The sequence below is a fragment of the Ursus americanus genome, chromosome 28, assembly GCF_024610735.1.
Source record: "Ursus americanus isolate L20-20 chromosome 28, mUrsAme1.1.p, whole genome shotgun sequence".
In the NCBI taxonomy this organism is placed as follows: domain Eukaryota; kingdom Metazoa; phylum Chordata; class Mammalia; order Carnivora; family Ursidae; genus Ursus; species Ursus americanus.
The window spans coordinates 22,376,431-22,402,072 of NC_142154.1; the positions used below are offsets into that span (position 1 = coordinate 22,376,431).

The 25,642-nt window shown below is 35.8% G+C and overlaps 1 protein-coding gene across 1 annotated transcript in view; it reads left to right on the forward strand.

The window, feature by feature from the left end:
* Positions 1 to 25,642, forward strand: part of LOC123790751 (uncharacterized) — a 194,927-nt gene that overhangs the window by 42,346 nt on the left and 126,939 nt on the right. Inside the window, exons 10-13 of the mRNA XM_087856726.1 lie at positions 10,348 to 10,405; positions 11,913 to 12,050; positions 15,939 to 16,067; positions 17,737 to 17,892. The gene's annotated coding sequence lies outside the window, so the exon portion shown is untranslated. The remainder of the gene's footprint in view (positions 1 to 10,347; positions 10,406 to 11,912; positions 12,051 to 15,938; positions 16,068 to 17,736; positions 17,893 to 25,642) is intronic.

The following is a 25,642-nucleotide window of genomic DNA, read 5'->3' on the forward strand; positions in this document are numbered from 1 at the left end:
CCTGGGAACTCTCATTTAGGCATGCCTGGTCTTCTGCGACCCTGTGTCCTGAGTCCACACTGTCCCACCTAGGATCCCACCCATCTTTACCAACTGAGCACCTTTCAGGCAGGGACTTCCCTCACTGGAGCAGACTTGTAAAAGTTGTGATTTTGTGCTGTGCTGCTATAGGACTTTCTGGTCATCAGCTAATGGAGTCTCCCCTCTCGATTTAGCTTCCCATGTATTTCCTGGGATTCACTTTTCCACCCCTCCCACCTTGGAGAAAGTGTTCGCTTTTCTATTTGCGGAGTTGAAGCTATTCTTTTCTTGGATCTCTGGTTGAGTTTGCAGGTGTTCAGAATGATTTGATAGCTATCTAGCTGAATTCTTGGGACCAGACAAAACTAAGGTTTCATCCCTCAGCCATTTCTCAGGCCCTCCCTCTGTCTCCTTTTACAAACTTTGTGTTGAAGTCCATTTTGTCCACTCTGAGTATTGCTACTCTGGCTAAGCCAATTTGCATGATAAATGTTTCTCTACCCCCTCACCCTCAGTCTGTGGATGACTTCAGTCTGAAATGAGTCTCTTGTAGGTAGCATATAGATGGTTTCTATTTTTAAAAAAATATTTTATATATTTTTAAGTCTATACCTAATATGGGACTTGAACTCATGATGCCAAGATCAATCATACGCTCTATCATCTGAACCAGTCAGGGACTTCTGGGTCTTCATTTTTCATCTAATCTTATACCCTATGTCTTTTGGAGCATTTTGTCCATTTCCATTCAAAATACTTAGCGATATATATGTATTTATTGCATTTTGTTACTTGTTTTGTGGTTGTCTTTTTATTTTTTGAGGTTTTCAAATAAATTCCAGTTAGTTAACATACTGTCCAATATTAGATTGAGGTGTACAATTTAGTGGTTTAACGCTTCCATACAACAACTGGTGCTCATCTCAAATGCCCTCCTTAATCCCCATCACCTATTTTACCCATCCTCCCATCCACCTCCCCTCTGGTAACCATCAATTTATTATGTATACTTAAGAGTCCGTTTCTTTGTTGGCCTCTCTCTTTTTTTTCCATATGCTCATTTTTTTTCTTCTTAAATTCCACATATGTGTGAAATCATATGGTATTTCTTTCTCTGACTGACTTATTTCACTTAGCATAATACTCTCTAGCTCCATCCATGTTGCAGATGGCAAGATTTTGTTCTTTTTTGTGGTTGACTAATATGCCGTTGTGTATATATACCACATCTCCTTTATCCATCCATCAGTCGATGGACGCTTGGGCTGTTTCCATATTTTGGCTATTTTAGGTAATGCTGGTAGAAAAATTGGGGTGCATGTCCCTTTGAATTAGTATTTTTGTATTCTCAGGTAAGTACCCAGTAGTGAATTTGCTGGATTGTGATGTAGTTCTATTTTTTTTTTTTCTGTTTTACTTTTCGTGGAAACTCCATACTGTTTTCCAGAATGGCTAGACCATTTTGTATTCCCACCAACAATATAAGAAGATTCCCCTTTCTCTGCATCCCCACCAATATCTGCTGTTTCTTGTGTTGTAATATTAGCCATTCTGATTGGTGTGAAGTGATATCTCATTGTAGTTTTGATTTGTATCTCCCTGATTTTGACTGATGTTGAGCATCTTTTCATGTGTCTGTTGGCCTCTGCATATCTTCCTTGGAACAATGTATTTTAATTGGATTATTCAGTTTTTGGTTGTTGAGTTTTAGAAGTTCTTTATATATTTTGGATACTAGCCTTTTATCAGATGTGTTATTTGCAAATATCTTTTCCTGTTCTGTTGGTTGCCTTTCAGTTTTCTTGATTTTTTTTCCTTTACTATGATGGACCTTTTTATTTTGGTGTAGGTCCAATAATTTATTTTTGTGTTTGTTTCTGTTGCCTCAGGAGACCTATCTATCTAGTAAGACATTACTATGGCTGATGTCTTATTGCCTGTATTCTTCTCTAGGATTTTAATAGTTTATGTAGGTTTTTTCCTGATCTTTATCATTCATGTTTTTTTTTTCAAAGATTTTATTTATTCATTCGACAGAGAGAGCACAAGCAGGGGGAATGGCAGGCAGAGCTAGAGGGAGAAGCAGGCTCCCCCCTGAGCAGGGAAGCCCAATGTGGGGCTCCTTCCCAGAACCCTGGGATCATGACCTGAGCTGAAGGCAGACGTTTAACCTACTGAGCTACCCAGATGCCCCAAGTTTTTTGTTTTCTTTACTATATACTTGGGTTCTTTACTCTTTATGTTTTTTCATATCTATTACTGTATTTTTATTTGTGATTACCATTTGGTTTATATATTCCATCATTTGCATATAGCAGTCTACATTAAGCTGATGGTCACTTATTCTTGAACTCATTGTTTACTCTTGTCCCCTCCAGTTTTGAGATATTTGGAATCATATTTTATATCTTTTCATTTTATGAATGACTGATTTTTATAGAAATAGTTATTTTTAAAATACTTTATTTATTTGACAAAGAGAAAGAGAGAGAGAGAGAGCTTGTAGCAGAGGGAGAGGGAGAAGCAGATTCCCTGTTGAGCTAGGACTCCAGGATCATGACCTGTGCCTAAGGCAGACACTTAACCAGCTGAGCCACCTAGCCATTGCCAGAAATAGTTATTTTTACTGCTTTTGTGTTTTTTTACTTTTTGTGCTCTCACATATAGCCTTTCCTTTTTTTCTTTTTATATAAGATTTATTTATTTATTTTACAGAGAAAGAGAGTGTGTACACATGGGGGGAGGGTCAGATGCACAGAATCCCCAAACAGACCCCCTCTTAATCATGGAACCCAACATGGGGTTCGATCTCTTGACCCCTGAAATCATTACCTGAGCTGAAACCAAGGGTTGGTTGCTCAACGTACTGAGCCTCCCAGGGTCCCCTAGGCTTTCCTTTCCACTCAGAGTCCCCTTTAGTATTTCTAGTAGAGCTGGTTTAGTAGTCATGAACTGTAGTTTTTATTTTTCTGAGAAACTCTTTATGTAACATTTTTTGTTTGTTTGTTTTCATTTTAAAATTTTATTTTATTTTATAATAATTTTTATTATGTTAGTCACCATACAGTATATCCTTAGTTTTTGATGTAAATGTTCCATGAGTCTTATTTGCGTATAACACCCAGTGCTCCATGCAATATGTGCCGTCCTTAATACTCATCACCAGCCTATCCCAATCCCCCATCCCCCTCCTCTCTGAAGCCCTTAGTTTGTTTCCCAGAGTCCATATTGTCTCATGGTTCATTCACCCTTCTGTTTACCCCCCCTTCATTCTTCCCTTCTTTCTCCTACCAATCTTCCTATTTCTTATGTTCCATAATGAGTGAAACCATATAATTGTCTTTCTCTGCTGCATTTATTTCACTTAGCATAATCTCCTCTAGTCCCGTCTATGTTGCTGCAAATGTTGGGTAATCGTTCTTTCTGATGGCTGAGTAATATTCCATTGTATATATGGACCACATACTTTTTTTAAAGATTTTGTTTATTTGTTTGACAGAGACACAGCCAGTGAGAGAGGGAACAGAAGCAGGGGGAGTGGGAGAGGAAGAAGCAGGCTCCCAGTGGAGCAGGGAGCCCGATGTGGGGCTTGATCCCAGGACCCTGGGATCACGCCCTGGGCCAAAGGCAGACGCTTAACAACTGAGCCACCCAGGTGCCCCTGGACCACATATTCTTAATCCAGTCATCTGTTGAAGGGCATCTCGGCTCCTTCCACAATTTAGCTATTGTGGGCAATGCTGCTATGAACATTGGGGTGCATATGGCCCTTCTCTTCACTACGTCTATATCTTTGGGGTAAATACCTAGTAGTGCATCCTTCTATTCTGAATGACAGTCTTTTTGGATAGAATATTTTAGCTGCAGATTTTTACCTTTCACCACCTTGAATGTATCATGCCACTTTCTTCTAGCATGCCAAGTTTCTCCTGAAAAATGAGATGATAGCTTTTTGGGGTTTTCTTTGTATGTAAATGTCTTCATTTCTCTTTCAACCTTTTATCACTTTTTTTTTTTTTTGCCATTTTAAGTACTATGTGTCTTTGTGTGGACCTGCTTGAATTGAATTTCATGGGGGATCTCTGTGCTTCCCAGATTTGGATCTGTGTTTCCATCCCTGGATTAAGGGCATCTTTAGTTGTTTCTTCAAATATATTTTCTATCCCAGTTTTTCTCTCCTCAGATCCCTATAATGCGAATGTGACTATGCTTGATAGAGTCACTGAGTTCTTAAAAGTCTATTCTCATTATGCAGTGTTTTGTTTTGTTTTGTTTTGATTCTAATCTATTCAGCTTGATTGCTTTCTGTTACTTTATCCTCCAGGTCACTGATACATTCCTCTGCTTCCTGTAACATCCTGTTTATTCCACATACTGTATTTTTAATTTCATTTATTGAGTTCTTCATTTCTGATCTGTTATTTTTTATCTCTTTGTTAAGGGTCCCACTGATGTCCCTCTATTCTTTTCTCAAGTCCATTGTGTATCTTTATTATTATTACTTTAAATTTTCTATCAGACTTATACTTATTTCTCTTTCTCATTGTTCTCCTGTGCTTTTATCATGTTCTTTCATTTTGACAAATTCTTCTGTCTCCTCCATTTGTCTATATCTGTTTCCGTGTGTTAGGAAAGTTATCTACATCCTCTGCTCTTGGATGCAGTGGCTTTATGAAGAAGAGTTCCTGTAGTGTCATGTCCCTGGTTCACCAGAACTTTGCATTTAGGGGAGTCTCCTATGGGTATTGCTTGCATTGTGCTAATGTACCTGAGTAGATTTCCCTTTTAGTCCAAATGTCTGCACGAACTTTCTGCCTGTTGTGGGTTATGCTTGCTCTCTGTGGTTTCAACCCCTCTGATGCAACTTCTAAACATTTAGTTATGGATTTTGTTCTGTTATCTTTGTATCATTCTCCAGTTTTTTTTTTAAAGATTTTATTTATTTATTTGACAGAGATAGAGACAGCCAGCGAGAGAGGGAACACAAGCAGGGGGAGTGGGAGAGGAAGAAGCAGGCTCACAGCGGAGGAGCCTGATGTGGGGCTCGATCCCATAATGCCGGGATCACGCCCTGAGCCGAAGGCAGACGCTTAACCGCTATGCCACCCAGGCGCCCCCATTCTCCAGTTTTTTTAACTTGGATGTGAGTGATGTAATACTTGGTTGTAAATGTGGAGTAGGGTAAGGTTATGGTCTTCCTACTCCACCATATCACCTCCTAGAAGAACACACCTTATTGTATCACATTGTAATATTTTGTTTGTCTTTATACAGTGTCAAGAATCATTTGGTGTTTAATTTTTCCATCAGCTTTTCATCTAAAAATCATGGCCTCTAGTCATTATTTTATTAGTAGATGAACTTTTGCTTTAATTAAGTAAAATTACTCTTAATATGGAATTTATTTTATTTTATTTTGTTTTATTTTTTAAAGATTTTATTTTATTTATTTACTTGACACAGAGAGACAGCCAGCGAGAGAGGGAACACAAGCAGGGGGAGTGGGAGAGGAAGAAGCAGGCTCCCAGTGGAGGAGCCTGATGTGGGGCTCAATCCCAGGACTCTGGGATCACGCCCTGAGATGAAGGCAGACGCTTAACGACTGAGCCACCCAGGCACCCCTGGAATTTATTTTAAATAAGAGTTTTCTGTATAGGAAAGCAACTGATTTCTGTGCATTGATTTTGTATCCTGCCACATTACTGAATTGCTGTATGAGTTCTAGTAATTTGGGGGTGGAGTCTTTTGGGTTTTCCACATAAAGTATCATGTCATCTGCGAAAAGAGGCCGTTTGACTTCTTCTTTGCCAATTTGAGTACCTTTTATTTCTTTTTGTTGTCTGATTGCTGTTGCTAGGACTTCCAGTCCTACATTAACAATAGTGGTGAGAGTGGGCATCCTTGTCATGTTCCTGATCTGAAGGAAAGGCTCTCAGCTTTTCCCCATTGAGAATGATATTTGCTTTGTGCTTTTCATAGATGGTTTTTGTGAAATTGAAGAGGGTACTCTCTATTCGTACACTCTGGAGGGTTTTAATCAGGAAAGGTTTCTGAATATTATCAAATGCTTTTTCTGCATCAGTCGAGAGGATCATATGATTTTTTTTAATCCTTTGAGACTTTATTGAACTGCTATAGTACATGATTAGTTTTTGATGTAGTGCTCCATGATCCATTGTTTGAGTAGAACACCCAGTGCACCATGTAATATGTGCCCTCCTTAATACCCATCACTGGCCTATCCCATCCCCCATCCCCTCCCCTCTAAAACCCTCAGTTTGTTTCTCAGAGTCCATAGTCTCTTCATGGTTTATTTCCCCTTCTGTTTACCCTCCCTTCATTCTTCCCTTCCTTCTCCTACTGATCTCCCTGCTATTCCTTATGTTGCAAAAATGAGTGAAACCATATGATAATTGTCTTTCTCTGCTTGACTTATTTCACAGCATAATCTCCTCCAGTCCCATTCACGTTGATGCAAATGTTTGGACCATATGATTCTTGTCTCTTATTAATGTGTTCTGCCACACTGATCAATTTGCAAATGTTGAACCACCCTTGCATCCCAGGGATGAATCCCACCTGGTCGTGACGGATAATACTTTTAATGTACTGTTGGATCCTTTTGACTGGGATCTTGTTGAGAATTTTTGTGTCCATATTCATCAGGGATATTTGTCGGTAATTTCCTTTTTGATGGGGTCTTTGCCTGGTTTTGGGATCAAGGTAATGCTGGCCTCAAAGAATGAGTTTGGAAGTTTTCCTTCTGTTTCTATTTTTTTGAAACAGCTTCAGGAGAATAGGTATTATTTCTTCTTTGAATGGTTGGTAGAATTCTCCAGGGAATCCATCAGGCCCTGGCCTCTTATTTTTTGTGACGTTTTTGATCACACCTTCAATCTTGTTACTACTATGAGGTTGTCAGTTTCTTCCAGTTTCAGCCACGGTCATTTCCAGGTTTCCAGGAAGACATCCATTTCTTTCAGGTTGCTTAATTTATTCCATGTAGTTGTTGATACTAATTTCTAATAATTGTTTCTATTTCTTTGGCATTTGTTAGTTGTGATCTCTCCCCTTTCATTCATAATTTGGGTCCTTTGTCTTATCTTTTGGATAAGTGTGGCCAGTGGTTTATCGATCTAATTAATTCTTTCAAAGAACAAGCTTCTAGTTTCATTGATCTGCTCTTCTGTATTTCTGGTTTCTAATTCATTGATGTCTGCTCTAATCATAATCAAGTCTCTATTCATGCATGGCTTAGCCCTACTTTGTTGTTACATCTCCAGTTGTTTAAGGTGTGAGTGAGTATAGGGTATGTATTTTAGATTTTTCTATTCTTTTGAGTGAGGCTTGGATGGTTATGTATTTCCCCCTTAGGACTGCCTTTGCTATATCCCATAGGTTTTGGACTGATGTATTTTCATTCTCATTGGTTTCCATAAATCATTTAAGTTCGTTTAAGTTCTTAAATTTCCAGATTGACCCAAACATTCTTGAGCAGGGTGGCCCTTAGCTTCCAAGTGTTTGAGTTTCTTCCACATTTTTTCATATGATTGAGTTCCAGTTTCAAAGCATTGTGGTCTGAGAATATGCTACCCTATGATACAGCAATTGCAATACTGGATATTTACCTCAAAGATACAGATGTAATGTAAAGAAGGGCTATATGCACCCCAATGTTCATAGCAGCAATGTCCAGAAAGCCAAACTGTGGAAGGAGCCGAGATGCCCTTCAAAAGATGAATAGATAAGGAAGATGTGGTCCATATATACAATGGAATATTACTCAGCCATCAGAAAGGATGATTACTCAACATTTGCATCAACATGGATGGAGATTATGCTAAGTGAAATAAGTCAAGCAGAGAAAGGCAATTAATCAAATGGTTTCACTTATTTGTGGAACATTAGGAATAGCAGGGAAAACATTAGGAAAAGGAAGGGAAAGTGAAGGGGGAAAACAGAGGGGGAGATGAACCATGAGAGACTATGGACCCCAGGAAACAGAGGGTTTTGCGGGGCGGAGGGGGGGAGATTGGGCCAGCCCGGTGATGGGTATTAAGGAGGGCAGGTATTGCATGGAGTACTGGGTGTTATACACAAACAATGGGTCATGGAACAGTACATCATTAGTTTATGATGTACTGTATGGTGACTAACATACCATAATAATAAACAAATAAAATACTTTATTGGAACAGTTAGAAAATAAGAGTTTTCTAAATCAACCATTTTAAATTCTTAATTCAAAAGAAAATGTATGATGCATATGAGATCCATTTCCTAATAGAATATAGAATAATTAATTCGATGCATGATCAGTCACCAAAGATGATTTGTATATGTGCTGTAGTGTAAAGATAGAACTGTAAAACAATTTGAATATTTAAGTTATATTGCAAAGGTGATGATAGTGTTCAACTTAAAGTTATTGAAACCAATACAAACACATAAATATAGGAAAATAGTAATATACATTTTAATTTGTCCAATTTATTCAAATATGTATTCAACTTATAGAATTTATTTTACAACTTGTAGTTATGTTTTTTCTCAAGCTTTATAAAATTCATTTTTATTCCACATATATATAGGGAATGAGCATGAATGAGCTTTTGAAAAATTTGCAAATATATTGAAAACAATTACGTGTTTCATATTCCATTGTAAATATTATTACTCGAAGAATAGGACTGTTGCCATGAACATTGTTTTTTTTTAAATTTTTTATATCAATTCAATTTAAATAACATATACTGTATTACTAGTTTCAGAGGTAGAATTTAGTGATTCATCAGTTGCATATACAACACCCCATTCTCATTACATCGGGTGCCCTCTTTAATGCCCATCACCCAGTTACCCCATCCTCCCATCCACCTCCCCTCCAACAACCAAATCTAAATGGCACTCTCTCTTATTTTTACATAATTTGTTCTATAGCTTTGTAAGTTTCTTGTGAGATAGGTACTTTACTTTTATTCCATCTATAGATCTGTCTCAGTTTACTCACCTTTAATGTAAGGACAAATAATGTGTTTATCTCAAAGAATTCACAAGTATTTAATTGGTTATTATACATAAGTAGCTAAGAAGAGGTCTTGCCTATCCCAGTGCTCTTTTTCCTGATTGTATTTATACTTGTGCTTGCAGGTTACTCAGGTAGAATCTGGTTTATCTCATTTTAAGTCCTTGGTCCATAACTTTAATGCTGTAATCCCATATAATCATGAGTAATACTTGGTTGCTGCCACTGAGTATATAATTAGTTTATCTACTTTCTTGGAGTTACATTATAAATTAATTGATTATGCAGTCATATTTTTTGGTAATAGAAGCCCAGTTGAGAAATAGTTCCATGTGTAGCAAGTATAGTGTTAATTTCTTATTCTATGGCCAGATATTAATTGTTGTAGAGGTCAGTTACTAGGTCCATAACTCTGCAGAGCACAGAGCCCAACATGGGCTTGATCCCAGGACCCTGAGATGGTGACCTGAGCTAAAATCAAGAGTCAGATACCTAACCAACTGAGCCATCCAGACATCTCTACCTGGTTATATGACCCTGAAGATCAGCTGGAATTCTATCCCAATGTACATATTGTCTGCTTTATAAAAAAAAAAAATAGAAAAAAATAGAAAAATAGAAAATGCTCATTATCAATTAGTTGTATGTTCTTAAAGATTGTATGCAACCTCCATCAGAAATTCAATATAAAGGGCAATACATCATATGTTACTTGTTTAAGAAGAGGGAGTGCATTAGCAAATAAAAATTAAGATAAAATGTATGAGAATTGAGTAAATGAGTTGGTTGTTGGTGAATCTGATACCATTTTGCAGTGGCAATTTGTTGAATTATTTTCTGAAAACTATCTCTTAAGAATACTGTAGACCTTATTTTGTTATTTTGTGTTTTTCTATGGTGTATAAGTTTTATCAAGTGGCACCAAGAAAAGATTATTTAATTTCTTTTAGTGATGGACGATAGCACCTTCTCAGGTTTGTTGCAGAGTAGAAGTCACATAATATTCTATACTGAATGCTTATTGCCTTTCCCTGCCATCATTGGTCTGTTCGCATTACATCTCACATGTATGGCCCCTTTCTTTGTCTTCATGCATAGAAAATGTATGAAAGATTTTGATTAGGGAGAAGTGCAGGAAGACTTACTTCTTCATGGAAAATAATAGAGAAACAATTTCTAATGTAGATAAATGATGAACAGCAGATAGCAAAGAATCTGGAGGTGTATTCATAAGTTTCCTTTGGCTAGCTTTTAAATGTAATTTTTTATTCAAGTATAGTTAACATTCAATGTTCTGTCAGTTTCAGGTGTACAATATAGTGATTCAACATTTCTATACATTACTCATTGCTCATCACAGTAAGTGTGCTCTTAATCACCTTCAGCTTTCACTATCCCCCTACCCACCTTCCCCCTGGTAACCATCGGTTTTCTGTATTTAAGACTTTTTTTTTTCTCTTTGTCTCTTCTTTTTGTTTCTTAAATTTAGATATGAGTGAAATAATATTGATATTGGTTCACTTTTTTAAAAAGTAACAGTACCATTTCTTTTATTGTTGTTTCCTTTTTCCTTCTTCACCTTCTGCTCTAGTTATATCACTTGCCTGGTAATCATCAAAGCAACATTTTTTGATATTAAGGTGACAGAGAAGACAGAAGTATTAATGAAATTTAGTATAGCCCAGAACTTAAAATAAAAGGCTCTTTTCCAGGCTAAGGGTAGCATTGTATTTATGAGAACGGGTATAAATGCAGGCTATCTGGTTCCTCTAGGGTGATTCAGATATTTATATTTGCAATAAATATGTCACAGAAGAATCTTATTCTCAGTAGATCTGTTCCTTATATCTATCACTGCAAAAGGTAGGATGTACCTAATATTTTTCAGAGTTGAGGTTTTAAAATTGGCAATGATAACTGACACTAAGTTTATCTTAAGATTGAACATCAAAAAGAAGTAATTTATTACACATGAATGTACAGTAATGCAATAATCCAGAAAATCAAGAACTTTACAGGTGCATTAGGAAGTGGAAAGCACAATAGGGTTATCTGCAATCATTGGTGGAAGTTGTTAGCCAAATTCAGAAAGATGAAGTTTGACCCATTTCTTCTGGTATAGAGCAGGAAGGATTTTACATGAATCAGAGGTTTAAATTAAAACTGAAGAAATTACAGAATTACAGAACATGGTGAATTTCTCTTTAACCTAGGAGTGAGGAAAATTTTATTCCTGATAATTTAAATTCTAGAATTGTTAAGAAAGAATGCAATAAATTCGATAATGTTAAAATAATAGGCAAAGCAAGCATCAAATGATAATTAAGGAAAGATACTTGTAATATAAGAATGCTGAAATTCCCTAATATAGACATTTTAATATGGGGAAGAAAACTACCGATAAAATCTCAGGAAAACTCATTTAAACAGACACAGAAGAAATGGAAATTGTTATTAATCATATGGAAGTATCCTTGGATTTGTTATTAGCAAGTGTACTTACAATTAACAATACAAACTGGATATAATAAACTTCTTAACTATTAGATGCAGTAAGTGCAGACATTGGCAACATTCTCCTTCAACACGCTGAGGGGAGGGGAATCTGGCAAAATCATATGATGTTGGTAGTGTAAAATGTAAAACTTCTATGCATGGGGATCAAGTATTTAGTGAATTTACTTAATCTGTGGCAAATCCAAAATACATCTTACAGTAATATGTAACCTTATAATGGATTGGTGAATACATGTAAGTTACTATAGAATAATTTTTAGGATATAAGTATAAATAAGATAGTGTCGGGATATAGGAAGTGATGATAGCAAAATGATGTTTTTTTTAAAAGATTTTATTTATTTATTAGAGAGAGAGTGAGAGCTGAGCAGGAGGAGGGGCAAAAGGAGAAGGAGACTCCAGGGTTGAGCCGGGAGCCTGACTCCATCTGGGACTCTGGGATCATGACCTGAGCTGAAGGAGGCACTTAAACAACTGAGCCACGCAGGTACCCCAAAAGGATGTTTTTATCATCACAACTATGTGAATGGTCTTTGTTTCTGTTGCCTGAGTGGTTTCTGAAAACAGTACAGGGCTTCCAACAAAATTTTGATAAATAACTAATTTTCACATCCAATGTCCTATGTAATAAATGGTGTTTTTATGGAATAAGAAATAAAAGGATGGGATAAATTTTGATTTAGGTAGGAATTCAAGGGATTGGTGGTTTTGTTTTGTTAGCATCCTAGAGAAAAGAATAGGTATTCCTTTAAAAGTTGTGTAAGTGTAAAGGCAGGAGTGTGTTTGTGTGTGTGTGTGTGTGTGTGTGTGTGTGTGTGTGTGCTGGGAATAATGAACATTTCCAAAATCCTGAGCTCTTCTCTCCTTTCATTTTCCTTCAGAATGATGTGAGGTAGCTCTTGAAGGATTTGTTCAATATTGCAAACTCATAAGAGAGATACCTGAGATTCTGTGAGAAGATTTCATTTTATTTTATTTCATTTACATTTATTTTGATTTTTTAATAAAACTTTTTATTATGTTATGTTAGTCACCATACAGTACATCCCAAGTTTTTGATGTAAAGTTCCATGATTCATTACTTGCGTATTTTTATTTAAATTCCAGTTAGTTAACATACAGTGTAATATTAGTTTCAGGTGTACAATATAGTGATTGAACACTTAAGGTAAAACACTCGGTGCTCATCACAACTATGCAAAGACTGTAAAGTAGAGAGATCATTCGAGGTTAGTCCTCTGGTCGTGCTGATTTGATGCCCATTAGTGAAAAATAAGTTCATTTAAGCAAATAATTTAGGACCTGTTTAGTACTCACAGCTATACTCACAGCTCTGTTAATGTGAGAATGGAAGGGAGTGTGGATAAAAAATAGATGTGTGGACGTACACTGATAATGCAAAATGAACAGATTAATAGATGGACATAAGGATGAATGATTTGTTGGATATATGCCTGAAAGTATATATAGGTAGGTGGATTCAGTAAAGGTTAATTCCTAAATCTCAGTTACTTTAAATTACAAACATGTATTTCTTACAGAGACTTTTCAACAGGAATTTTTTAGGGGTCCAGGATTCATGGCAGTCACTGATAGGCCAAATACCAGAAAGATTGTGATCGTCTCATATTGCTACCATCACAACATAAGATTTTACAATTTATTGTCATTTGGGGGGAGAACATGGAAAATTGCACAATAGGTTGAGAAATAATTTTTTAGAAGTTTAGAAATCATTCATATACACATCTGTAAACTTAGATTACAAAGTGTATTTCTTGTCTTCAAAGGGAGAGTAGGAAGAACATATTAAGCAATAATAATATCTACCATATGAGACCACTCTGGCTTCAAATATTGAATTTACTTTCTACTTACACATTAAATTGTGTGCCCTTCTCATTGGGAACAAAGAATAGACTCACCTAGCTAAAAGTCCAGTATTTCTCAGTTGTGCACTTTTATCAAGAGGTGATTTGCACTGATTTGTGTGTCAGGTCTCACTTTGCCTACTCTTGATACAGAGACATAGGAACTTCATTTTTTTAAGTATTTATTTTTAGTGTTTTAACGATTTTATTTATTTGTCAGAGAGAAAGAGCAAGAGAGAGCACAAACGGGGGAACAACTGAGGCAGAGGGAGAAGCAGGCTCCCCCGCTGAGCAAGGAGCCTGATGCAGGACTCCATTCCAGGACTTGGGGATCATGACCTGAGCCAAAGGCAGATACTTAACTGATTGAGCAACCCAGGCATCCTGAGACTTAGAAACTTTATTGATTATCCATTTATTTATTTATTTTTTATTATGTTCTATTAGCCAACATATAGTATGTCATTAGTATGTCATTAGTTCTTGATGTGGTGTTCATCGATTTATTAGTTGCATGTAACACCCAGTGCTCATCACATCACATGCCCTCTTTAATGCTCATAACCCAGTTACCCCATCCCCCAACCTCCTCCGCTCTGTAACCCTGTTTGTTTCCCAGAGCCCAATCCCTCATGGTTTGTCTCCCTCTCTGATTTCTTCCCATTCAGCTTTCCCTCCCTTCCCCTGTGGTTCTCCACACTACTTATGTTCCACATATGAGTGAAACCATATGATCATTGTCTTTCTCTGCTTGACTTATTTCACTTAGCATAATCCCCTCCAGTTCCATCCATGTTCATGGATGCAAATGGAGGTATTCATCAGAATGGAGACATAGGAACTTTAAAAAAGAAGTTATTTGTACCTCACTTCCCCGTGTTCAGTTATGAAGCAAGGACAAGGAAACCATAATAAAAGCTACAAAACTTAAAGTGTACAATGTGAGATACATATACACTGGGAATATATATTATATATTGTAATACCTTGGCGATGGAAAATGTTTTACTAGGACTTGGGAGATGCTTACTTGTCCTGTGTTCTTCCTGACCCTAACTCAACCTTCTGATGTATTGTTTCATTTGTATTATCCTGCTTAATTAATTTTAAGATTGACAGTGTAGGATATATCCTCCAAGGGAAGTACAGAACTTTTCTATTCATAGAGAGTTGGGGCCTAAAGTTCATTTTAAGTCTTAAACAGTCACACATTCTTTAGTTCCTTGGGCAGTAAAACTCAGTCAAATTATGCCCTGAGTAGCACGTATGTAAGTCTCCTTAATCTCTTACTGGTGGTGATCATAGAATGTTTTGAGTCAGAGGTACCATAAGGAGAATAGCCTGGAAGGATAAAGTCCCATATGGAACAAAGCTACTTTGGGTATCCATTTGATTAGATCCACAGAGTCTTTTCATGAGTGAGAAGTAAATGTTTGTTTCGTTAAGCCAGTGAGATTTTGAAACCACTGTGAATTCAAACTGACTAATATAAATGAATAAATTACATGTAAGAATTGAAGAATTGGTGGATGAATCATGCACAGAATGGAGGGTTGGATTGATGGTTTAAAACTTGGTTATAGCGGTGAATAACAAGAATGTAAGGATGATGGATGAAATTTCTGCATAATGTGAGCTTACATGGATTTAAAAATTAGCGGATGAAAGAATGCAAGATGTGGTATTTTAAAAGTCAGCTGCAAAGGTGGATATAAGGAACTATTGCTTTATATAATTGAGGGTACAACAGAGGATGAATTAATGCAAAATTGGATGACTGAAAGAATGGATGGAAACTAGAATATTAAGTGGATTGCTAGATGCAAGGATCAAGAATTAATGTTTTGAAAAAACATTGGAGGAATGTATGCATTGGTGGACTTAATGTTCAGTGAAGGTACAGTTGGTTCAATACCTTGATGTTAGAATTTGATTGGATTCCAGAATGGATTGTTGGATTCATGCACCATGAATAGGTAAATGGGTGTTTAGATTAATAGCTGGAAATGTGGCTGGCTACGGTAATGATGAATGTAGGGATCAGTGCATACATAAATGGTTTGTGTGAGTGTGATAGCATCATTGATGCTTTCAGGGTGGCTTAATAGATATACTGATGCATAGATGGTTTAATTCAAGAAGGAATGGTACAGGAATTTTATTATTGGAAGAATAGGCTAATACAATAACATCAAATATGTAAAAGTTGAATGAAAAAATGGAGGGACTGTTGAGGGATATAGTCTATTTTGTTATTTACAAAATTAGAAAAATTTAGTGAACACTATCTCAAAGTGTTGTGACAGTAAATTTTTTTAAATGCAAAACAAACAAAAAGAAACCAAAAACCAACTGTAGTGAGATTATGAGAGTAGTTTTCTATGATACTGTTCTATATTTTAATAATTTGAGGACTCTTAAGAGGTTGATCAAAGAGTCAACTTTACCTTCAGTATTTTATGTTGGTCATGGTATATATGACAATTTTCCCATATTTTCCACAGTTTTAACTGAGGTGTTCCCAGCTTAAGAAGTGAGACATTTTAGATGCTTCATTACCTGACATTTCTATATCAATCCAAAATCTTGTACTTGTTTCTCATTTCTGTGGACTTCGTTCTTCAAAAGTACTGGTAAGAATCAGTAACACCAGTGTTCTATTTGTTTATTTTTTGGTCAGTTTGATGTGGAATCAATATGTAATATTTTAAGATTCCAAATCATACATGAATTCCAAAAAACATAGGATTATCAAATTGTGGAGTGATTGCCAATTAGATGGAATAGAGTAGATTAAAAAAAACTTAAATTTTAATGCAGTGTTGATACATAGATTGTATAGATTTTGACTTACTACTTTTTATATACTCTTATAAAATGTGATGTTATGCAGACAGAGACTATGATCTCTATCAGTACACTCAGTAAATGTTAAATTCATTTAAATATTAAATGTTTTGAGGTACATGCATTAGTGATGGATGGATAAAGGGAGCCAAGGAAGTCAGGGAGGTGGGGAAAAAGTTAAAGGAGGATAAAAAGGCACTGGAAAGAAAAGCCATTAGGAAGTATAATTTGCTGCAAATAATATGGGTCTTAATGATAGCAGGAAATCGAATTTTTTTTCCACATGCATGATTTAGGGTACTGCTAATACCTGTGGGTAGGTAAGGTGGATAGTCAGGAGTTGAGGAATATTCCAGTATTAATGTAAAGAAGTAGATCCTTAACACCCTTTCATTTGATGAATGAATGAAGATTTTTTCCAGATATTTTCAAGCTTCTCTCTCCTTTCCTTCCCATGTTCCCCTCTTCCCCCTTTCCTCCCTTCCCCATTTCCTCCCTTTCTCCCTCTCTTTCTCTATCCCTTCCTCCCTCCCTTTTTCTCCCTCTTTCTTTCTTTCTTTCTTTCTTTCTTTCTTTCTTTCTTTCTTTCTTTCTTTCTTTCTTTCTTTCTCTTTTCCTTCCTTCCTTCCTTCCTTCCTTCCTTCCTTCCTTCCTTCCTTCCTTCCTTCCTTTTCTCTTTCAAAAGCGTGTTTCATAAGCAAGGATCAAAGAGACTTTTTCTACAGGTAAAGACATTAAGGCATATATTCTGATTTTTAAGAGATCTTTTTTTGGCTTTATTGATGGTTTAGGCTTTTATTTGAGTTATTTGACACCAAATTTCTTTTTCATCAAACCTCTTATAGGGCCTACATGATTATTTTGAAGTTATAGTTTAACCTAGAGTTTTAGTGTTGTCACTTGTATGTAAGCAACACTTAACAATATAGTAGTTTTCCCCTAGTTAGGGCCATAAAAAGCTGCACAATAAGCTTCTGGGAAAGCAGGGAGAATGTGGGTACTGTGATAATGGGTTTTGGTTTTTGGAAAGATTTCTATGAAACACTATGAAATTTATAGAGCACGTTATTAGTATTTCCTTGTACCATTGTCTTTTATTTCTTAACCCTGGAATGGTATATAAATTAACACTAAGAAGTTACATAAGAAATGGTTGTTCAAAAAATACATGTATGGATGGTTAAATGACATGAAATAATTTGGAATATAACATTGGTACTCAAATCACAGTAAATGTGCTGAGGAAGTAAAATTATGGTTTTGTCGTTTTCCTATTATAAATATACCTGGTTTTTATAGATTGGAGATACTTAATATCTGGATCATGGGAATTGTTTTTCATGAATACCAGTAGAATACTTGACTTGAAGATGTTATCCATATGTCCCAATGCATGGCTTTGTGATAACCTGTTGTTTATTTCCATTTGAAATCTATCCCTCTGTACTATCCCAGGTGGCAAACATGCGTACAAAAGGATCATTGATATCTTCTGCGTTGGTACAGTGCACAGCATCACCCAATTGTTGTCATTATTTCCCCTTTTGGAAGCTCATTGCATCTTTATATCTCAAAAGGCAACCGGAATAGAAGTGGTCTGCTTTTTGGCAAGTAATTGCCCAGAATGTTAAGTACTTCTTTGTTCTCTGAATATCTCTTATGTTTTCCTCTATTGTTATTTATTTCATTGATTTTTTTTTCTTTGTGTTTTACTTTAGAAACAGGAGTAAGATTTGTATGTGGTAAATGTAATTAATGCAATCCCATGGACACCTTGGCCACACTACAGATTATAACCAGGCTTTCTCACCAGCTGAGTATCTCTCACATGCCAGTTTGGATGCCATTTGTAAAATACTTTGTTCCTCATTTGAATCATGAGCCCAGTTTTTAGAGAGGTCCCAAGCAAGATCCTCTTACAACAAGATCCTCTTACAACAAGATCCTCCCAAACAAGCAACTAAACCATTTGTAGTTTTCCTTTTTATGGAACCTAGTAGGTCTCCCTCTAGAACTGTATCTGAGCCTGACCATAATTGATGTTTTCATTAGTGCCCAAATTTAAGACTCAGATGCTATCACAATTCCAGTTATGTAAGGAAGAGCCAGACTCTTGCACTGACATTTTCAGCCATGGTGATGCCATCCTGTAGAATACACGGTTCTGTCATTTTATTACTATCACTGGAATTGGACCAAAAAATCCAAGCAACAAAGATATTTCACTTTCATTCACATTATCCTGGTTTTCATTTGTTTTCTGTTTAACCTAAATGGGCTTAGGATAGATGACTGTATCTATTGGATGTTTTAATTGACTAGTCTGGAACATAAACTGCACTATCATCAGAGAGCTACTAGGTGAATTATCCAGCCTGTCTCAAAAGATAAGTTTGACCCCTCCTACATTGAATCAGGGCCATAAGGAATGAATGGGTTATTAAAGAATTAAAGCAAAATGTGGTCATTCATATTCCATCTTTCATTCCTACTTCCTAACTGTGTCAAGAGTTACTCAGTTGTGCTAGTAGTCTATAACATTTCTAAACATATATAAGTTTATCTGGAATTTATTTTATAAATATGACGTCATCATGGTTTTGCAACTATATTTTTTCTTCAATATATCGTGGACGTATTTCTAAACCAATAAATGTAGCTTACCTACAACCTTTTCATTGGATGTAAAGTAGGCATCATAATGGGTTTATCCATTTCTTTATCTTTGGGAAATGCAGATTAAATGTTTTTTTTTAATTTTTGCTGCTGCATAAAATGTTTTAATGTATATAATTATATATATAAGCATCTGGGCTTCTATTTCTGTAAGATAGATTTCTACTTGTGGCATTGTTGGATCATCAGTTCTGCATACTTTTGATTTCAGTAGATATTGTGAAATTGCCAGCACACAGCTGTGGTGTAATGGCAGTGCTAATTTTCATAAAAACTTGTACAGCATATATATTATCAGTCCTTTAAATTTTTAACCAATCTAATAGGTGAAAACCATATTTTTAACTTAAGTCTAATTTAAACAGTAAATGGCCATGGGTAAAAAAAGACCCAAAAGTGATATATTATTTATTTAAGAAAGAAAAAAAAAAGAAGAATACACATTTCCTCCAATCACAAGAGTCATCCTGTTTGTTTAGAGATAGAAACCATTGACCTTTTCTCAGTGCAGTGCTTCTTGGAGGTACATAAACTTTTATTTTTTTAAAAGATTTTATTTATTTATTTGACAGAGAGAGGGGGGGTATGTAGGCAGAGGGGTAGGCAGAGGGAGAGGGAAAAACATGCTCCCCGTTGAGCAGGAGCCCGATGCAGGGCTGTATCCCAGGACCCTGGGATCATGACCTGAGCCGAAGGCAGGCGCTTAACCGACTGAGCCACCCAGGTGTCCTGGTATGTAAACTTCTTTAGCGTACCTTATACCAGTGGGTGTTTTTGTTTTTTTTTTTAACTTTTTATGTTTGAAACAATTTTAGATTTAGAGTTGGAAGAATCCTATAGAGACCCCCCTGAGACACTCTTACCCAGACTTTTTTTTTATATTGTTTTGTTCCTTTTTTCTTACTTTTCTGCTCTTTATCCTTCATCCCTCCTTCCCTCTTTTTTTCTGTCTCTTCTCTCTCTCCCACACCTTATGTTGTTCTTACTTTTTTTTGAGTATGGTAGAGATATTATGTCAGTGTAACCCAAAATGCCTGAGCATTCACTTTCTGAGAGTCTGCAAATCCTCGTATCTTAACTCTGGTACATTTTTTTAAAATCAGGAAATGTATTATTAGTACCAACATATTATATTCATATATAGTCTATTATTAGATTTCACCAGTTCTAATACTGTTCTTTATGGCAATTTCCTTCATCCTTCAGGACCTGGAAAAAAGATTCTGTATTGTGTTCAAGTGTCATGTTTCTCTAGTCTCATTTAATCTGGAGCAGTTTCTCATTCATTTTTGTCTTTTGATGACACCACTCTTCTTGAAAAAGTATTAGCTAATAGTTTTTTACAAGATCCCTCAAATTTGATTTTTTTTATGTTTCCTCTTAAATAGGTTTAGGTTATGCAATTTTGGCAAGAATATTTCATAACTTATGTCTGTCTACCTCAGTGATTCACAATAGGTGGAAAATGATATTACTTTATCCTATTATTAATGACATTAATTTTGATCACTTGGTTCAGTTGATGTCCATTAGATTTATCTACTTTAAAGTTAACATTCCTTGGTAATTAGTAAATATTCTGTAGGGGAATCATTTGAAACTATGCAAATTTCCTATTTATCATCAAACTTTTACTCTAGTAGTTTTAGCAGTTACAAGTGATTCTTAGTCAAAATCATTGGTGTTTTTTCAAAATCTCTGTTATTGGTTATGCATATTAGCTGGTATTCTTGTAGAAGGAATTTGTGCATAATGACTTGTGAGAAATGTTCGACAAAGTGTTTATTGAAAATAATTGGCGAAAAAATGAGATGGTGATCCACAGGACAAAGCAGAGTTAATTAAAGGGTTTAGTGAAGTTTGTGTCTAAACTATGGAGTGAAATGCAGGTGGCAGGTAGAAATTTTTTAGAGGTGGTTGATGAAATGCATTCACATGGCAGAGGGAGAAGAACATGTTTTTTTTTTTTTAATTTTTTTGGTTGTTTTTTAAAGATTTTATTTATTCATTTGACAGAGAGCATAAGCAGGGGGAGTGGCAGACAGAGGGAGAGGGAGAAGCAGGCTCCCTTCAGAGCAGGGGGAGCCTGATATGGGGCTTGAGCCCAGGAACCCGGGATCATGACCAGAGCTGAAGGCAGATGCTTAACCAACTGAGTCCCGCAGGTGCCCAAGAAGAGCATGTTTTTAGCAATAAGTTCCAGCAAGGGATTGTGATGGTGCCCTCATTATTGGAAAGGTGTTTAACAGTGGTTTTTTTTGTTGGCTTCGTTTTTTGTTTTTTTTTTTTTAAACTGACTGTGAGGCATGGCAGTGGGGTCCAGGTTCAGATGCACCTGATATTCTATGTAGATGGTAAATCAACAGTTTTCTTCTTCTTGTTCATCATTGCCTTGTTAGGTTTCCATAACCCTTTACAGAGTCTGAGATTGATATTGAAGGAACTTTATTTGAGGTGTATCTGAGGATGAACACTCAGCTTTCTGAGCTTTTATTCATGTTTTAACTTTCACTGTTTCCCCAGCCCTCTGCAGTGCTGTGTGCAGATGACAGAGACTGCGGCAGTGCTTATGTTGGCTAAAACCTATATGTCCCTAAATTCTGTTCTATGTTCTCTGAAACCAGGGAATTTTTTAAAAAATTTACTCACAGTCAAAAATTTCATCCTATTTAAGGAAGGTTTCCAGAATAAAGAGGTTTTACATTTCCAAAAATGACTTGGTTGAATTGATGAAATGTTTTAGTCATCTGAAAATGATTTTCGAAGTCTGGCTCAGTATTGCTGAAGTGCAGGCTGCCTGATATGAATAGAAATGTCACCTAAATTGTAAACTAAGGCAGAATATTTACAGAGGCATGGATATGGCTTAAGGATTTGGATCAAAATGGTAATCTGAATACTCCCTTGTTCCCATATCTAATTTTATACTGTCCTTAGTGACAAACTTGTTAGCAGAGGCTCAGCATAAAGGAGAAAACAGAAGTAAGGCCAAAATTATTGATTGTAAACACGTGAAGTACCAACTAAATGAATATGCAAATAGGTAAATAAATAGCCAGTGAAGAAGGTTGTCAAGTAAAAAAGGCAAAACAGTTTAGGAGGCACCCAGGGTCCAAGAGAAGACTGTTACTGTATTAATATAGATATTGTTACTTTCATATATAACATAATAAAGGTATCTTGGAAAATTTGAAATCTGTCTGGCTAAAAAACATCTCCCTCTCTTTTATGAGGCCAAATGTATCAGATTATTGTTTTGGTGTTGTTGTGATTAAGACCAGTTTTATTACTAGATTAATAAATTGAGCCTCAATTTAGCAGACCCTTAACAATTTCCATGGTGTGAAGGGAGTTTTAAAAAAATAAATAGATCACAAGAGGAGAGTGTGTTACTATTTGATTATTCTCCGAGATGATAATAGAAACTGTGCTGCCAAAAACTTTTTGATACAGGAAGAAATATAGAGTAGTCCCAAAGAAAATTCAGCCTCTCAAATTTCAAATCTAAATGGAATCCATATGCTCTTACCCTGGAGAAGAGGACAAGGGGGCAGTGTAGCTGGGTCTTTTCATCTAGCAAGGCACTTTCAGGGTAACAGCTCATGAATTTGAAATAAGAATGCAAATGAGAGTAAAGGCATGGCTGACCTCAGAACACTGAAGTCCCCTTAAAGAGAGGTCCAGTAATTACTATAAAGTCTCTCCAGTCAGGGTGAAGCCTTTTCCTGCCAGAGGGAGCAGTGTGAGGTGACCAAGAAAAAATTTAAGGAGAAGATTGTAGCTTCTTTTCTCTCCTTATGTCTCTTGAGTTTTGTTACTTTGATAAATCATTTGCACAAAAATTCAGGCCTATGGCTTTTCTCATAATTGGTTTAATAAGATAGAACATTAAGTTCCAAGGAAAAACTATGCGATTGGTTAAAAATACCACTTTGTATTTACTTGACAGTTTGAAATAATTCTCTGCTATATTGTTCTACATAGTTCATCATATGAGATTGTGTAACAATCATGTTATCTTTATTTTAATTTTACCACAAAATAAATTCTAAAATTGATATGTCATTTAGCTTCAAAAATTATAGACCCTAAGAAGTCTTCCCTCCCGTAATTTCTCATTCAACATTTTCTAAGGTAGAGTGTTCTCATTTAGTGTCTGGGGTAAGGATTATTGCCGTGTTCAATGGCTGTATTTTCATAACTAACATGCCAACTACTTTCATTTTTAAAATTTCCAAATTTTGACTTCTACCATTCTTCAGTTTTCTATATTTTTATATAAACCAGTTAGGTAAGATAAAGATCACTGTAAATAAAATGCTAATGAGATAGCAAGACTTGAAGTAAGAAGGCAAGATACATGGTTATTTCAAAAGTCATATGAAAAGTGTTATACTAGGTTGATGATGTGGAAGTATTGAGAAGTAACAGGATTTAGGATGTATTTTGAAAGTATTGTCAGACCTACTTGATCAAGTATTGAATGGAACTGGGTGAAACAAGAAGAGGATTCAAATAGGATAGTTGTGATCCGGGCCTCAACAACCTTGTAAATGGTAATACCATTTCCTATGCTAGGCAGTGTTGATTTTCTCAAAATGCATGGTAAGAAAGAGATCTATTTTGCCAGTTTTATTAAACCTATGGGTTAAGATGTTGATTTTTAATGTAGATATAGGACTCAGGCGGGGCACAAGGTGTAGATTGGGGACGGAGATATGGATGAATCAGTACAGGCTGTTACTTATGGCCATGTGAAAGACTGACAACTAGAGATGGTGTATATGTGGGAGTAAGAATATATTCACCTTAAGACAGTGCCTTGGATATTCTAGAATTTAGGTATTGAGTAAATGAGGAGAATGCATTAAAAGAGATTATCAAGCATGGGTAGAGTCACTGAGTGAAAACTAAAGGATTTCATTGTTCCTGAAGGGAAATGAATGAATTTCAAAATAATAATAATGGTAATAATAATAATAATAATAATAATAATAATAATAATGGGGTATAACACTCAGTGCTCCATGCAATACGTGCCCTCCTTAATACCCATCACCACAACGAATCATGGAATATTATGTCAAAAACTAATGATATACCGCATGGTGACTAACATAACATAATAAAATAAAAAAAATAATAATGGGGTAGCAGGTGGCTTTCACACGACATTGAAAGGCACAGTTAATTGTGGAAATAAAGAGAATGTCTTGATTTTAAGTAAAAGTGCTATGTGGTGGGGGAGGGTAGATGGTGCTTTTAATCAAAGGAGCCCTCTGAGTCCACAATATGCTGTATAATATTGTTACCGGTGTCAACCTGGCACAGACACATGCTGATGTCTTGTGAGTTGCTTGCATGTATCATAATTAAATGAAGATACATCTCAGTTGTACAATTTGAGGTCTTCTCCAGTATTGTACATTATATCCATACAGGATAGAACTGGTTGTTTTCATTACAACTACTCAGTCTTCCGATAATAATCTTTGTGCCACTTCATCCATTGAGTTCCCACTTGCATTGTGTTGATCTGCTCCCACATCTAATGAACACAGTAGAATATTTCTTTAAGGCAAAATTGCTTTCTAGTTCCAGAGATCTTGGTTTTTGTGAGATGTTGAGCAAAGATTGTTGAAGAAAGGAATAGGTGAGGAGCAAGGTGAAAGAAAAATTAACAACCTAATCACGAACAAGTGAAAAAGGCATGAAGAAAGGATGGTGCTAGGAATCAAGGGAGTGAAGCAAGACAAAATGTACAGAAGGCAGAGCTACAAGGACAAGGTCAGAGTGTTCTGAAGGTACTTTTTTTTTGAAGGTATATTTTAAATAATAGTTCCTTAGGATAGTAAATATAAATGACATCACTAAGGTTAAGGAGAAGATACGAATGTGGAAGGTGATTTTTCTTAATTCAATCTGGACTAGTTCCAGAATTTTATTATACATTGTCATTCCCTAATGTTTTAAGAATGAATCTGGAATTTTTTATCTGACTGGTCCAAATTACCATCATTTAATTTATATCATGCTTTATGCCTCTAACATTTCAGTTGCCACATTTTGTTTTATTTATGTGTCTTAACAGACTAGAAATAATGAGCTCCTTTTGACAGGGATGTTTTCCTATTCATATTTAACTTTCCATTACCTTACAGAGCCTAGTATGTAGCAGATAATATAATTTTATAATTGTGTTGACTTCTTGTTTAGTGTGTGGATGAGTGAGATTTTGATGAATCAGTTAATCACTTAAAGGGCTAGGAAAGTAAAATTTATAGAGACCCAGTATGAGGCAGTTCCTTGAGGATATTTTTTGGGAGTATTTTGGCCATTACTGAGGCCAGTCTTTAGACTCTTCTGTGTTGGAAATTGCAACTGTAAATTATAGTATAGGGAAATTGAGTATCTGCTGGATTAGACTTTTCATGTTGAAAATTGTGGGTTGAGTTATAAATTCCCATTGATAATTGTGGAGGAGTAGAATGTGACCCTTGGTTTTTGTTTTGTTTTGTTTTTTTCCTGCTTATATGGCATGTACCATTGGTGTCCTTTTTTTCTACAGTGTTCCCTCATACAAAAATAATCCAAATAGGAAGCCTTGTGGATGGTAGACTTTTCCCTCTGGATAGAATGAACATGTTTTGTAGTATTTATCTTTTTATGTGTAATCTGTTCCTAG